General features: G+C 40.5%; 1 protein-coding gene and 1 non-coding gene across 2 annotated transcripts in view; both read right to left on the bottom strand.

Moving 5' to 3' along the window:
* The window catches only part of l(2)k10201 (zinc finger protein 511 lethal (2) k10201), a 67,885-nt gene that overhangs the window by 36,515 nt on the left and 14,561 nt on the right, over window positions 1-16,809 (bottom strand). The gene's annotated exons all lie outside the window — the stretch shown is intronic.
* Window positions 9,485-9,556, bottom strand: TRNAT-CGU (transfer RNA threonine (anticodon CGU)). The gene has a single exon. It is a non-coding gene; the product is annotated as a tRNA-Thr (tRNA).

The following is a 16,809-nucleotide window of genomic DNA, read 5'->3' as shown; positions in this document are numbered from 1 at the left end:
TTAATCAGACGAACTATGATCCTCACTATAAACCGGGATTATTTCCTTAAACAGCGTTAACCAGCTGATCTTCGTAATGGTGAAGAGTTGTGTTTTCTTCGCGGTACGGACTGGATTCTTAAATATTAATCAGACGAACTATGATCCTCACTATAAACCGGGATTATTTCCTTAAACAGCGTTAACCAGCTAATCTCTGTAATGTTGAAGTGTCGTGTTTTCTTCGCGGTACGGACTGGATTATTAAATACTATTTAGACGAGCTTTGGATTCAAAGGAAGGAGAAAACATCTGTTTTCTGTGGACGGAGGTGGTGAAGAGTTGTGTTTTCTTCGCGGTACGGACTGGATTCTTAAATATTAATCAGACGAACTAAGTGCCTATCGCTACTCCCCCCACTTTCTCTCTTCTCTCTCTCTCTCTGCTCTATGATCCTCACTATAAACCGGGATTATTTCCTTAAACAGCGTTAACCAGTTGATCTTCGTAATGGTGAAGAGTTGTGTTTTCTTCGCGGTACGGACTGGATTCTTAAATATTAATCAGACGAACTATGATCCTCACTATAAACCGGGATTATTTCCTTAAACAGCGTTAACCAGCTGATCTTCGTAATGGTGAAGAGTTGTGTTTTCTTCGCGGTACGGACTGGATTCTTAAATATTAATCAGACGAACTATGATCCTCACTATAAACCGGGATTATTTCCTTAAACAGCGTTAACCAGCTGATCTTCGTAATGGTGAAGTGTCGTGTTTTCTTCGCGGTACGGACTGAATTCTTAAATATTAATCAGACGAACTATGATCCTCACTATAAACCGGGATTATTTCCTTAAACAGCGTTAACCAGCTGATCTTCGTAATGGTGAAGAGTTGTGTTTTCTTCGCGGTACGGACTGGATTCTTAAATATTAATCAGACGAACTATGATCCTCACTATAAACCGGGATTATTTCCTTAAACAGCGTTAACCAGCTGATCTTCGTAATGGTGAAGAGTTGTGTTTTCTTCGCGGTACGGACTGGATTCTTAAATATTAATCAGACGAACTATGATCCTCACTATAAACCGGGATTATTTCCTTAAACAGCGTTAACCAGCTAATCTCTGTAATGTTGAAGTGTCGTGTTTTCTTCGCGGTACGGACTGGATTATTAAATACTATTTAGACGAGCTTTGGATTCAAAGGAAGGAGAAAACATCTGTTTTCTGTGGACGGAGGTGGTGAAGAGTTGTGTTTTCTTCGCGGTACGGACTGGATTCTTAAATATTAATCAGACGAACTATGATCCTCACCTCAGAATAATAACCAAATTGCCAAGGGTTACTCCAATCAGTACCCTACACGAACAGACCGGAATGCCGTTGATCAAGAATTACATTAAAGGATTAGCGAATAGGCTATACTTGAAATCGGCCATCAGCTACAACAGTCAAATTCAAGAGCTAGGACAGTACGATCCCAGCATTGACAAATACCTCCGCCCCCGAGCCCTTCTTGCGAAGTGACCCAACCCGCGAAATCCTCCAATCCTTTTGCTCAATAAACGGTCAGAGGATTGCCTCTGTAGTACATTGTTCTGTAACATTAGCCCAACAGCACACCTTAAAATTCCTTCACCTCCTGCATAAACGCAGCTAAACCTCGGCTTTTCTTTTGTAGCCCCCACTACAGTGCACCACCAGCCCGTTATAGGTACCCCGGAGGGTCCAGTCCATAGGCGGTCACATCGACCACTCCCCTACGCTGGACCGACCGCGAACCAACAAACACAAGACGACCACGGCAAGAAAATGGAAAAATGATTTATGGAATATGGATTGAAACTTTTGTAATTGGATAAGCAACGAGCCAAGTTGGTCGTTTCTTATCCAAAACATATCTTTGTAAAAATGAAAAGAAAAAAAAAAATGTATCAGTTTTTAATAAAGGAAGCGCACGGACAGAGGCTACCGTTAGGGCTCGCGATTTTAAATGCCGGACTGCTGGCTAGAAGTCAGCAGCACGCATCCGGAAGGTCCTGCGACCGGCCAACTCGACCAAGGTTTTCCGTGGTTTTCCTCGGTACTAGAGCAAATGCTGAGTTGGTACCCAAACTCCACGTTGCTCTGCATGCCTCCCATGCAGCCCTCTCAGAGTAATATCAAAATTCCGCTCTATAGTAGCCCCCCCCCCCAAAATTAACGTAAATTATTCCTAACGCCACCCCCAAGGCCAATATCAAAATTCAAAATTAACGCAAAGACCCGAATCAACTCCCCCCTACCCTATTTCTTACCCCATCCTGTCTCCTAAATCCCTTGTCCTCACTAAACTTATTCATACCAGAAGGACGAGCGGGCACTGCCTGGGAACCTTCGTAGCCCACAACCAACTTTATACCCCTCCCCCATTTATTGCAGTAGTGCCTATCGCTACTCCCCCCACTTTCTCTCTTCTCTCTCTCTCTTTATGATCCTCACTATAAACCGGGATTATTTCCTTAAACAGCGTTAACCAGTTGATCTTCGTAATGGTGAAGAGTTGTGTTTTCTTCGCGGTACGGACTGGATTCTTAAATATTAATCAGACGAACTATGATCCTCACTATAAACCGGGATTATTTCCTTAAACAGCGTTAACCAGCTGATCTTCGTAATGGTGAAGAGTTGTGTTTTCTTCGCGGTACGGACTGGATTCTTAAATATTAATCAGACGAACTATGATCCTCACTATAAACCGGGATTATTTCCTTAAACAGCGTTAACCAGCTGATCTTCGTAATGGTGAAGTGTCGTGTTTTCTTCGCGGTACGGACTGAATTCTTAAATATTAATCAGACGAACTATGATCCTCACTATAAACCGGGATTATTTCCTTAAACAGCGTTAACCAGCTGATCTTCGTAATGGTGAAGAGTTGTGTTTTCTTCGCGGTACGGACTGGATTCTTAAATATTAATCAGACGAACTATGATCCTCACTATAAACCGGGATTATTTCCTTAAACAGCGTTAACCAGCTGATCTTCGTAATGGTGAAGAGTTGTGTTTTCTTCGCGGTACGGACTGGATTCTTAAATATTAATCAGACGAACTATGATCCTCACTATAAACCGGGATTATTTCCTTAAACAGCGTTAACCAGCTGATCTTCGTAATGGTGAAGAGTTGTGTTTTCTTCGCGGTACGGACTGGATTCTTAAATATTAATCAGACGAACTATGATCCTCACTATAAACCGGGATTATTTCCTTAAACAGCGTTAACCAGCTAATCTCTGTAATGTTGAAGTGTCGTGTTTTCTTCGCGGTACGGACTGGATTATTAAATACTATTTAGACGAGCTTTGGATTCAAAGGAAGGAGAAAACATCTGTTTTCTGTGGACGGAGGTGGTGAAGAGTTGTGTTTTCTTCGCGGTACGGACTGGATTCTTAAATATTAATCAGACGAACTATGATCCTCACTATAAACCGGGATTATTTCCTTAAACAGCGTTAACCAGTTGATCTTCGTAATGGTGAAGAGTTGTGTTTTCTTCGCGGTACGGACTGGATTCTTAAATATTAATCAGACGAACTATGATCCTCACTATAAACCGGGATTATTTCCTTAAACAGCGTTAACCAGCTGATCTTCGTAATGGTGAAGAGTTGTGTTTTCTTCGCGGTACGGACTGGATTCTTAAATATTAATCAGACGAACTATGATCCTCACTATAAACCGGGATTATTTCCTTAAACAGCGTTAACCAGCTGATCTTCGTAATGGTGAAGTGTCGTGTTTTCTTCGCGGTACGGACTGAATTCTTAAATATTAATCAGACGAACTATGATCCTCACTATAAACCGGGATTATTTCCTTAAACAGCGTTAACCAGCTGATCTTCGTAATGGTGAAGAGTTGTGTTTTCTTCGCGGTACGGACTGGATTCTTAAATATTAATCAGACGAACTATGATCCTCACTATAAACCGGGATTATTTCCTTAAACAGCGTTAACCAGCTGATCTTCGTAATGGTGAAGAGTTGTGTTTTCTTCGCGGTACGGACTGGATTCTTAAATATTAATCAGACGAACTATGATCCTCACTATAAACCGGGATTATTTCCTTAAACAGCGTTAACCAGCTGATCTTCGTAATGGTGAAGAGTTGTGTTTTCTTCGCGGTACGGACTGGATTCTTAAATATTAATCAGACGAACTATGATCCTCACTATAAACCGGGATTATTTCCTTAAACAGCGTTAACCAGTTGATCTTCGTAATGGTGAAGAGTTGTGTTTTCTTCGCGGTACGGACTGGATTCTTAAATATTAATCAGACGAACTATGATCCTCACTATAAACCGGGATTATTTCCTTAAACAGCGTTAACCAGTTGATCTTCGTAATGGTGAAGAGTTGTGTTTTCTTCGCGGTACGGACTGGATTCTTAAATATTAATCAGACGAACTATGATCCTCACTATAAACCGGGATTATTTCCTTAAACAGCGTTAACCAGCTGATCTTCGTAATGGTGAAGAGTTGTGTTTTCTTCGCGGTACGGACTGGATTCTTAAATATTAATCAGACGAACTATGATCCTCACTATAAACCGGGATTATTTCCTTAAACAGCGTTAACCAGCTGATCTTCGTAATGGTGAAGTGTCGTGTTTTCTTCGCGGTACGGACTGAATTCTTAAATATTAATCAGACGAACTATGATCCTCACTATAAACCGGGATTATTTCCTTAAACAGCGTTAACCAGCTGATCTTCGTAATGGTGAAGAGTTGTGTTTTCTTCGCGGTACGGACTGGATTCTTAAATATTAATCAGACGAACTATGATCCTCACTATAAACCGGGATTATTTCCTTAAACAGCGTTAACCAGCTGATCTTCGTAATGGTGAAGAGTTGTGTTTTCTTCGCGGTACGGACTGGATTCTTAAATATTAATCAGACGAACTATGATCCTCACTATAAACCGGGATTATTTCCTTAAACAGCGTTAACCAGCTAATCTCTGTAATGTTGAAGTGTCGTGTTTTCTTCGCGGTACGGACTGGATTATTAAATACTATTTAGACGAGCTTTGGATTCAAAGGAAGGAGAAAACATCTGTTTTCTGTGGACGGAGGTGGTGAAGAGTTGTGTTTTCTTCGCGGTACGGACTGGATTCTTAAATATTAATCAGACGAACTATGATCCTCACTATAAACCGGGATTATTTCCTTAAACAGCGTTAACCAGTTGATCTTCGTAATGGTGAAGAGTTGTGTTTTCTTCGCGGTACGGACTGGATTCTTAAATATTAATCAGACGAACTATGATCCTCACTATAAACCGGGATTATTTCCTTAAACAGCGTTAACCAGCTGATCTTCGTAATGGTGAAGAGTTGTGTTTTCTTCGCGGTACGGACTGGATTCTTAAATATTAATCAGACGAACTATGATCCTCACTATAAACCGGGATTATTTCCTTAAACAGCGTTAACCAGCTGATCTTCGTAATGGTGAAGTGTCGTGTTTTCTTCGCGGTACGGACTGAATTCTTAAATATTAATCAGACGAACTATGATCCTCACTATAAACCGGGATTATTTCCTTAAACAGCGTTAACCAGCTGATCTTCGTAATGGTGAAGAGTTGTGTTTTCTTCGCGGTACGGACTGGATTCTTAAATATTAATCAGACGAACTATGATCCTCACTATAAACCGGGATTATTTCCTTAAACAGCGTTAACCAGCTGATCTTCGTAATGGTGAAGAGTTGTGTTTTCTTCGCGGTACGGACTGGATTCTTAAATATTAATCAGACGAACTATGATCCTCACTATAAACCGGGATTATTTCCTTAAACAGCGTTAACCAGCTGATCTTCGTAATGGTGAAGAGTTGTGTTTTCTTCGCGGTACGGACTGGATTCTTAAATATTAATCAGACGAACTATGATCCTCACTATAAACCGGGATTATTTCCTTAAACAGCGTTAACCAGCTAATCTCTGTAATGTTGAAGTGTCGTGTTTTCTTCGCGGTACGGACTGGATTATTAAATACTATTTAGACGAGCTTTGGATTCAAAGGAAGGAGAAAACATCTGTTTTCTGTGGACGGAGGTGGTGAAGAGTTGTGTTTTCTTCGCGGTACGGACTGGATTCTTAAATATTAATCAGACGAACTATGATCCTCACTATAAACCGGGATTATTTCCTTAAACAGCGTTAACCAGTTGATCTTCGTAATGGTGAAGAGTTGTGTTTTCTTCGCGGTACGGACTGGATTCTTAAATATTAATCAGACGAACTATGATCCTCACTATAAACCGGGATTATTTCCTTAAACAGCGTTAACCAGCTGATCTTCGTAATGGTGAAGAGTTGTGTTTTCTTCGCGGTACGGACTGGATTCTTAAATATTAATCAGACGAACTATGATCCTCACTATAAACCGGGATTATTTCCTTAAACAGCGTTAACCAGCTGATCTTCGTAATGGTGAAGTGTCGTGTTTTCTTCGCGGTACGGACTGAATTCTTAAATATTAATCAGACGAACTATGATCCTCACTATAAACCGGGATTATTTCCTTAAACAGCGTTAACCAGCTGATCTTCGTAATGGTGAAGAGTTGTGTTTTCTTCGCGGTACGGACTGGATTCTTAAATATTAATCAGACGAACTATGATCCTCACTATAAACCGGGATTATTTCCTTAAACAGCGTTAACCAGCTGATCTTCGTAATGGTGAAGAGTTGTGTTTTCTTCGCGGTACGGACTGGATTCTTAAATATTAATCAGACGAACTATGATCCTCACTATAAACCGGGATTATTTCCTTAAACAGCGTTAACCAGCTGATCTTCGTAATGGTGAAGAGTTGTGTTTTCTTCGCGGTACGGACTGGATTCTTAAATATTAATCAGACGAACTATGATCCTCACTATAAACCGGGATTATTTCCTTAAACAGCGTTAACCAGCTAATCTCTGTAATGTTGAAGTGTCGTGTTTTCTTCGCGGTACGGACTGGATTATTAAATACTATTTAGACGAGCTTTGGATTCAAAGGAAGGAGAAAACATCTGTTTTCTGTGGACGGAGGTGGTGAAGAGTTGTAATATTTCTTCAATTTGAACCACATTTTAGCGACACTATTATAATTCTACCTGTTGTTTCATAGAGGCGTGAAACTTTGTCTTTCGCCTTGAAGGAAGAACGAATTATGATGGCGTTTGAGTGCAAACTGCTGAGAGGAAATTAAGTGGGAAATCTGCTTGTACTCTGGTCCCTGCCTCAACAGCGATTTGATCATCGGTCGATCACCAAATTGCTTCAACCATCCAGGCTTATTTATAGAGACAAGAACAAAACTGAAAAGCTATATTAATCCTTTGTTTCACAATATGGGAGCAGGGAAGGTTTCTCCTGTGATTCAGGTGCAAACAATAACAACATTAGTCCTCGTTAAAGATAAAATGAAACATTAAAGGCTGTCAGAGCACTGTCCAGCCTAATCCCATATCTGAACCTACATTTTAGAGCGGGCGTTACTAATCGCCCTGATGATGGAGGCATTTACGGCCTCTGAAACGTCGGTTAATGTCTACGAGACTACAAGGCGCTCAAACCCAGGAGACAGTCGTCTTGTGAACGATTACTTATCTGCACGTGTCGATCCACGTGAGAACAAATGCTGCCAATTTCGTACGTCTCTCAAGTTAAACCCCCTGGAACATAACAAGAGCCGTAGGTTTTCGGGATGCTGGCTAGAAGGGGGGGGGGGGGGGGGGGGCGAGAGTCAAGGACAACCAGACCCGGATGCAAAATGGTGGCAATTCCCAGAACAGGAATCGGAGAGGAAGATCTGTAAAAAACAACCTTGAAGGCGAAAGAGGCGACAGTCGGTCGTTTGAAGGAGCAAAAACGCTGCCAAAAATTCCGCACTTAATTCAACAGCATCCTTAATCACCATAGCGACTGGAAGTCACAAAAGCACGAGAACATTACGCAATAGCAAGATGGCGTCTGACCCACTGAGATCGCACGTGGAAAGAAATGGCATAAGGAAGGCAAAGAATTGAGGTGTAATGTATTCCTTGGCCTACAAAGGGTAGAGCAAATCTCAAGTTGCCATTAATATGATAACATATTTCGAAATACTCCTCATCTGCGGCACGCAACATCTGCCTTTTAAACCCGAAGCTCGTCTGAATAATATTTAATAATCCAGTCCGTACCGCGAAGAAAACACTACACTTCACCGTTACGAAGATCGACTGGTTAACGCTGTTTAAGGAAATAATCCAGGTTTATAGTGAGGATCATAGTTCGTCTGATTAATATTTAAGAATTCAGCCCGTACCGCGAAGAAAACACTACACTTCACCATTACGAAGATCAGCTGGTTAACGCTGTTTAAGGAAATAATCGCTGTTTATTCTGAGAATCATATCAAACCCATAACTAAATTGCAGAATTATCTATTTTTAAAGCAGGTGATGTCCACGGGGTTAGAGGGCGAAGTCACCAAGTCTGGAATTCACGGCTTATTACAAAAAAAATTCAGGTCTTCATGAGCCTCGTAGCAAAAGTGTCGGACATTTAACATCACGATGCAAATTTAAAAATCGTCACGCATACACCGTCCTTTAATACGGATTAAAACAAAATCTTCTTCGGGGTAGACGTACGAGATAATTAAGATTATCTTCCCGATTCCATGCATTTAGTGTGGATGAAATGCACGGCTCAGAAAAAAGTATATTAAATATAACGTAAAAACGTGGTCTTTTAATATCATATTAATTCGTTATGTTGCTTAATTCATAAAAAGTTTTTATGTTCGATCTTGCTCCGCATTGCAGCTGATAAATAGTGATCAAGTCTTTCAATAGATTGAAGAGTTCCGGGCTTCATTTTAGTCTTTCAACAAAAGAAGTCAGCACAATACACAGGCATTTTTTTTATGTTTCGGGAAATCAAATTCATAAACAAAGCTGTCAAAGAAAAAACTTTCGTAAAACGAATAAGTACGAAACCAACCGCACGGCTACTGAACCTGTTTCATGCTGAGATTTTCGACAAAAAGCGAGGACTGATCCTTAATGAATGATTTATATTTTTGCTTCGTCGGTTGCTACACATATTTGCATAAACCATCAAAGAGACGCAGGCCAGATAATGCCACACTCCTAAAATACCCAGCCCCCTATCCAATGGGCACAGGGTTCGATTCCCGGGGGTAAAACAGTCCCAGAGAGAAACTGACCACTCACCTCCATCTAGTGCTGAGGTTAAAAAACGCGTGGAGCTTTTCCTCCGCTAAACCATACGCCTACATGATGTGCTAATTAATATTAGGGATAACATTACGTCAAAAGTCTTGTTGCCTGTACATAAACAAATATATATTTGTTTTAGGGCTTATAAATACTGCAATAATTTATATAAATAAACATTTTACGTAACGTACCGTTCTAATGATTAAATTTTGTGGATAAAAAATGTTCTGCCTCCTGTGAGGTTTGAACTCACGACCCCTGGTTTACGAGACCAGTGCTCTACCACTGAGCTAAGGAGGCGAATGGATTTCCGCTTTTAAAATAAGACGATTTGAAACGAATTACGAGACTGAAAACATTTATTTTCGTCATTTATATTCAAGCTACCAAAATTATTTTAGTTACAACTGATAAATTTATATCTGATATAAACAAAATACCAAAATTATTATAATAATGAATTTATAAAGCTCACAATCGTACTTTTCAGGCCACCAACAGACTATTATTTTGATTTTTCATCATATAAACGTAACAATTATTCTGGTGCGTTCTTGGTACGTGAAGTGAAAGTCTCCACCTTCGATTTGCCTTTCTGGTTAACTGTTCTGCACAACAGTAAACAATTCTCACATCTGACACGTGAGTCCGCTATTTTAACACCAGTTTTGGAAAGCAACCCGACATACGAGCTTAAAAATAAGCTATTAAAAAGTTCCTCATTGTATTGACTTCCACGGAACAACGATCGATTCAAGGACACCAACAAAGTGTACAGTCGAGAATGAAATTTCGGACCACATTTCCCCCGTTTGAAAGTAGACGCTTTGCGAAGTCTAAAAGAGCATAGTTTCTGGTAGGGCTACCACGAAAACAGTCCAGAAATATCAGATTCGATGTAGGGACCTTCCGATCACTAGGTTACAGCCCTCGAGTTAAGAAACCCGTTTTAACAACTGACTGTTTAATTTATACGACTACCCTGAAGATGGAGAGGGTGTGTTCCCAGAAACGTTGGTATTTACCTGCTAGTCTACACGGCGTCACAACCCAGAAGAATTCGTCATCCATACGGCCGTGAGAACCTCAGAACTCACAAAGTTCGTGGAGGAGAGTTCTGTCGAGCAGAACTCTCGTCTGGCCAGTGACCAGCGAGCCAAAATTTGTTCATCCCTGTCAATGATGTTCGAAAATTCGCAAGAAAAAGGAATTTCTGATTGTTTGTTTCCCACAGTTTTAGAATTGGGGGGAAAATGCTTCGACTCGGTGCGAACATTTTCCATCCTTGCCGAGTGTCGTTTAACAAGCAACGCGGGTTCCTTCTCGGGGTTATTTTCGCATCAGGAAAGGAAGTATCCAGATATTCCTCAAGCCGTGATCTCGTAACCTGGCGATACCGTTAGCGGGGGGAAAAGTGAAGAAAGTTATCATTGCCCGTGACCTCAAAAAGTCGCGAAAGTGGGTCAATGAACCCTCGCCGACTTACGCCACTGGGCAATTGTCAGTTGCGTAATTCAGCGCTGGGCGTGCGCAGACGACGCGAGCAGATCGCAAACTTTTCGGTCCATCATCTCCAAAAATGCAGTAGCAAATCGCGTGACTGAGCTTCAACCTTTCAAAGCCAAGTGGTAACTATATGTACCACTTTATTTAACAAACATAACTCTACATTTTGTGGGTTTCGTAAGATTCTAAAAGAAACAGCGATTATTTCCCTAAACAGCACGAACAAATTAATCGTTTTGCCGGAGACGTGTTTTCTTTGAGGTACGGACTACATTTATAAATATTATTTGGATGAAATTCTGCATCGAAGGGAAATATTTAAACTCGTGAAGGCCGTAAAACTTCACGAAACGTCTAATTTCAATTATGAAAGATGGGCAATCTGGAATCTGTAAGCAGACGAATTATGGATAAGCTCAAACAAAATGCTAATAATTATTGTTATTAATATTATTATTTCATTATTATTGTATATATTATCAGTGTTTGCCTGTTATTGGTTTCTTGCTGTTGGCAAACACGTAAATAAATTAATTGAATTGAATTGAATCATTCTTAATGTAATCGCCCCATTTATCGAATCACACATTTAAGAACCTGCTATTTTCTATCGTAGATTATTCTCGACTAACCTACACTTTCTCTAAACATGAGAGAGAGAGAGAGAGAGAGAGAGAGAGAGAGAGAGAAAGATTATAATAAAAGAGAAATGCTTAGTTCCAAATTCTGGGAGTTAATATTTCCAAATTCAATTTTCGAGCGCTGTTTAAAGAATCGATTTATTCCACTCAGTTACCTGGAAGATCTTACTAGTGACTGAGTGTATTTATTAAGGGGTTTCACAAGGATAGCGAGTACAAATTTAAACAAGAATTAGCAACGTGTCTGGAGGTCACAGTGACACATGAACAAACACAAGACCAATGCTCACAGACCTACTCATGTACTCACAAACACAACAAATATAAATAAATAAATATTATATAAATAAAAGTTGTAAAAGAACATATATATATATATATATATATATATTCACGTCATGGAGATTTTTATTTGTCGGAAACATTCAATGTACATTTAACGATAATATTATGTAATAAAATGTCCCTTAATCGTCTGTCTACTAACACAGTCAACTTTGAACTTGTGTGAAAATTTGGTGTTAATTATACCTCAATGCAAAAAGTAAGAAGCAGTGTTATATTAGAATCGATCAGAAAAATTGATTTTATGTACATCTATTTAATTACGAAGACAGTATTACATTTACGAAATTTTTTTTAAGTGTCGATATGTGAAGATTTGAGACGAGTAGCTATTTTCTCATAATGTCAATTAATTAGAAGCACGTTCTGTTTGTGACGGCCAAACCCACACGCCTGGGAGCAAAGGACCAATGACAGTCACTCCTATGAATGAATTCGGGACTTCCCCCGAGTCAGAGACCGACTCGCGTAAAGTTTTTATTTAGCGTTCTGTATTCAAAACGCGTTACCACGTCCCGGCGAAGTCGGAGGAACCACTGTATTAAAACTATAAAACTCCAGAGCCATTACAAACGCAAAGGAATTCCATTCTTTTATTACCATTCTTAAAGTTTTAGAAGCATCAAAATTGAAACATAAATTTCATGTAAATGTTATGTAAATGTAGGCTAAAACGCGGTTCCTCAAACTTACGATTAGAGTAGATTAAACACGAAAGTGATTAGCAGAATATTCAGGCGAGAACCAGAGGCTGTACAGTGTACAGTAGTCTACAAAAAATAACACACTGAGGAGAACTTGTACACTCTTCGCCAGATATTGACAGCGTGCAGTCGTGGCCTAATTTAATGCCAAATATTTGAATCTGGCATCTCCCAAATAAGAAATTGGGGGTTCGTTTTTTAAAAAAAATAGCCATCAAAGTGGTTTAATCAGAAAATCTGTTTCCAAATGTCATAATCTGAGTGGACATGAGAAATGATCCCGAGTATAAGGAAGATATTACAGACAGCTGTTAAAACACACTGTCACCTCAAGCATCTAAATATCTCTTGAGGACGAAGTCCACATGAGTAAATAAATAAACAAATAAAGGTCCCTTTATTTTGAAACCATATTTTGGCAACTTCATACGTTTGTTGGCCTGTAAAATTCTTTACGTGTTTGTTTTTTTAATCTAATGCTCTAATTATGACGATGAACACATTCATGACAGCTTAAATTCTGTTCATGTACTTGAAAATAAAATAAATAAATAAATCACGAAATGTAATTTAGGCAAATCAGAAGGAAAACACCAAAGTTAGAAACCTGATTCCAATGTTGATAATGAACAAGGCAAGATCTAGACGCCCTGAAATACTGAGGATCTTGGGCGAGGATGGATGTATATAAATAAATAATAATAATAACAATAATAACATAAGAAAAAAGAGATAAAACTGGAGTCCAATGTCGAATGTGAGGTATAAATATCTGAACAAAAGCAACTCTTAATTGTAAGAGTAGAATAACACGTCTTTTCCCCTCTTCTCCCACAAGGCACATGTGTGAGTGTACTTTACGTTCAATTCAAGGTTCCACACCCACAAACGGACCACAAAGGCGCTGCACGGCTTTGCTAATTGATTACCTGGAAGCCGCTTCTCGATTTACATGCGATGTACATATGTATGAGGTACGACTAAATAGGGAGGGGAGGAGGGGGGGGGGGAAGACCGGTGTGGCTACAAAGTTCCGGACCGAACAAATGCGTCACTTCAGAACTGCCTTAAAATAAAATTTAAAAAAAAAAAATCAGGCGGTAATTAACATAGATAAACAAAGAAATACTCGCAGAATAATTTATCCCTGTGGTCAGAACACAGAAGTGACAGGCGTTTCAGATGTTTCGCGTTTAACTAACTAAATGGCTTACGGAAACCGAAGGTTCATCACCGAGTTAACCAAAGCCCTGTCCTGGGCCAACAAAATCCAGTCTCCTTCAACTCCTATCTCCCGTAGATCCCGCCTGAGATTATCCTCCCATCTACGTCTAGGTCTCCCCAGAGGTCTCTTCCCCTCAGGCTTCCCAAATAGTGAACCCAACCAACCAGATGGCTTAGCGAACACAAAGGTTCATCACCGAATTAACCAAAGCCCTCCACCGGACCCTGCCCTGGGCCAACAAAATCCAGTCTCCTTCAACTCCTTTCTCCCACAGATCCCGCCTGAGATTATCCTCCCATCTACGTCTAGGTCTCCCCAGAGGTCTCTTCCCCTCAGGATTCCCAAATAGCGAACCCAACCAACCAGATGGCTTAGCGAACACAAAGGTTCATCACCGAATTAACCAAAGCCCTCCACCGGACCCTGCCCTGGGCCAACAAAATCCAGTCTCCTTCAACTCCTTTCTCCCACAGATCCCGCCTGAGATTATCCTCCCATCTACGTCTAGGTCTCCCCAGAGGTCTCTTCCCCTCAGGCTTCCCAACCAATACCCGGTGCACACCTCTTGTCCCATCCATGCGCGCTACATGTCCAGCCCATCTCATTCTTCTCGACTTAATAACCCTGACAATACTGGGGAAGGAGTACAGATTTTTTCACTGTCCATTACTGTGCACCGGTGTTTACATATACATACGAAATATATCACATCAAGTTGCTATTTTAACAAACGTTTAAAACCAATTTTCTAGAACTCCTCTGATATAAGATGACGGACAGAAATTACCTGCCCCATGAATTTTATGTTATTGGCTTCGCTCCATAAAGAATGCCTATGTCGCAGGTTAAGCGTGAGAATTATCTGTAATAAAAACTGAAACATGGTTCCATGAAACCAGCTGGACGCCTACTGGAAGTTTTGAGCCGACAATGTATTTGAAAAGACTGTACACCCCTCATCCCGATATTTTGTTATCACACATGTAAAAGAGTAGAATTCATAAGGCGCGTACGGCTGTGGGTTCGAATCCCGCTTGAAGCAAACATGTATTGAGATGGGCCGATCCCCTGTCTAAGGAAATCTAATAATGTCTGAAGGATTTATTGTTTCAGAAGTAATTCTGAATCAGAAATATAGGTCGTAATATGCCCTAATATAAAACTATAACCTACCTTCAATGACATATTAAGGCTTTGACCGGGATGTTCTTTTGTTAAATCTTATGTGGTACCGCCTGATTCGACTTCTAATGGTTAAGTGAAGTGTTTTCTTCGCGGTACGGTCTGGATTCGTAAATATTATGAAGACGAGCTTCGGCTTCAAAGGGTTAACCAGCTGATTTTCGTAATGGTGAGGTGTAGTGTTTTCTTCGCGGTACGGACTGAATTCATAAATAATATTCAGACGATCTTCGGCTTCAAAGGGTTAAACTTAGGCCAAAGATATAAGAGGATTAATTAGCTGAATGACGTGTTATTTGTTATTAACGTACGATATCATAGCGGTTAATTGGCAGATTTAAGTAATTAGCGGCACCTATGCTTGGTCCTGGCAAGATATATAGAATACATTTTCGTCGTAACACAGTCTATAAACATCCTTTGAAGCAGGCCTACTTAAGGATTTATTAACAGCTGAATGTCGCCTGCCTCTTATTGTTTATTGAGACTGTTAGCGAATTAGCACCGCGACGTTAATTATTTCAACCTCGGAGTCGGTTAATCATATGAACTACTGTAATTTACTCTTCGCTTCGATGTGGTATAATGACGTAACAAACAACTGTGGTAACAGAATTCGAAGGTTCGACATCGCTAATGTCAAATCCCGCCAATTTTCGAGGTGATTAACACAGAACATATCACGGTGACTGGTTAATCCTTACGGCCAACGACAAAGCTGGAGGACTACCCCTTGTCGGTTGTCCGCCCGGCACTGTATAACTCGGTAGAACGCCGTTCGAGCACTGGGACATCGGGTTACCATTTTATGAGTTGCGTGCACAAACTGAAAGCATAATGTTGGGTCCATGCTCTCATGTGTGATCCATCTTCAGAAGCTGATAGTCGCTCAGGAAGCGAAAGTTTCCCCCGCTTTGTATGGAAACGGAAGGCTTATTAAGCGTTCGTAAGAGGAAGGGAGGAAGTGAACGAAACCCTTGGCCCTTCAAAGTACACTGGTATCGAGTCGTACTACCTGATACAGCATCAAGAAACATCATACCTTTCCCATAGAGGGTAATTGTTTCAAGTAGTTCTCCGATTATTTCGCTAAACAGAATCAAACAATTATCGTTGCCATGGAGACGCGTTGTGTTTTCTGTGCGGTACGTACTGAATTAATGAATATTAGGCGAGGTCCGGTTTCAAAGGGATAAGTGACTTCAGTCGTTCTTTGTTCGTGATATCCTAAATTATTTACTCAGACAGTGAAAATCGATTCAGCATCTTAGAGGTCCTCCGCTCTACAGTTTATTTAACGACGTTTTTTTAAATGCATCGATTACTTAAGGAACGAGAGGTGGATGGTGAATGATAGATTTAAAATGACGTGGAACAAGATCTGAAAGTATGAAACCCGGGATCTTTTGAAATACGAAATATGAAGCATTATACTTCGACCGCGACGATGAAGGCGCCGTTGGGATTTCCAGGTCACCCTGACCTGCACAATCCCTTACCACGATCCGTCACTGCGAGGGTTACCGTACATGTTAGTGATTCACGGTTTTCCGCTGGTGTCTCAGCGGATGTGCCAATGACAATCACGTTGTCTTTGTGATGGTTTCTTGGCATGGGAAAAATTCTGAACCCAAGCGTAACCATACCCAGGTCATCCTATCCGGTTACAACGCGAGACATGAATAATAGTTAGGCACAACTTCTTAAGTTAAGCAAATAGCAGGGGACATCACCCCAAGCAAAGAAAATTAACTAACCAATTAACTCCCTGGTAGCAGAATCCGCAAGGACCAACACCGACAACACCAGAGCCCGCCACCGGACACGATCCTGAGCCAACTCTATCCATTTGCCATCCTCACAGCCCACCTCCCTAAGATCCATCTTGATGTTATCCTCCCATCGCATTCTTGGTCTACCCAGTGGTCGTCTTCCAGAAGGATTCCCAAC

The sequence above is a fragment of the Zootermopsis nevadensis genome, unplaced genomic scaffold, assembly GCF_977971745.1.
Source record: "Zootermopsis nevadensis isolate Lab colony 2312 unplaced genomic scaffold, Znev_1.0 Znev_ptg000022l, whole genome shotgun sequence".
Classification (NCBI taxonomy): Eukaryota; Metazoa; Arthropoda; class Insecta; order Blattodea; family Termopsidae; genus Zootermopsis; species Zootermopsis nevadensis.
The sequence above is the reverse complement of the archived record's forward strand: the minus strand, read 5'-3'. Positions and strand labels throughout refer to the sequence as shown.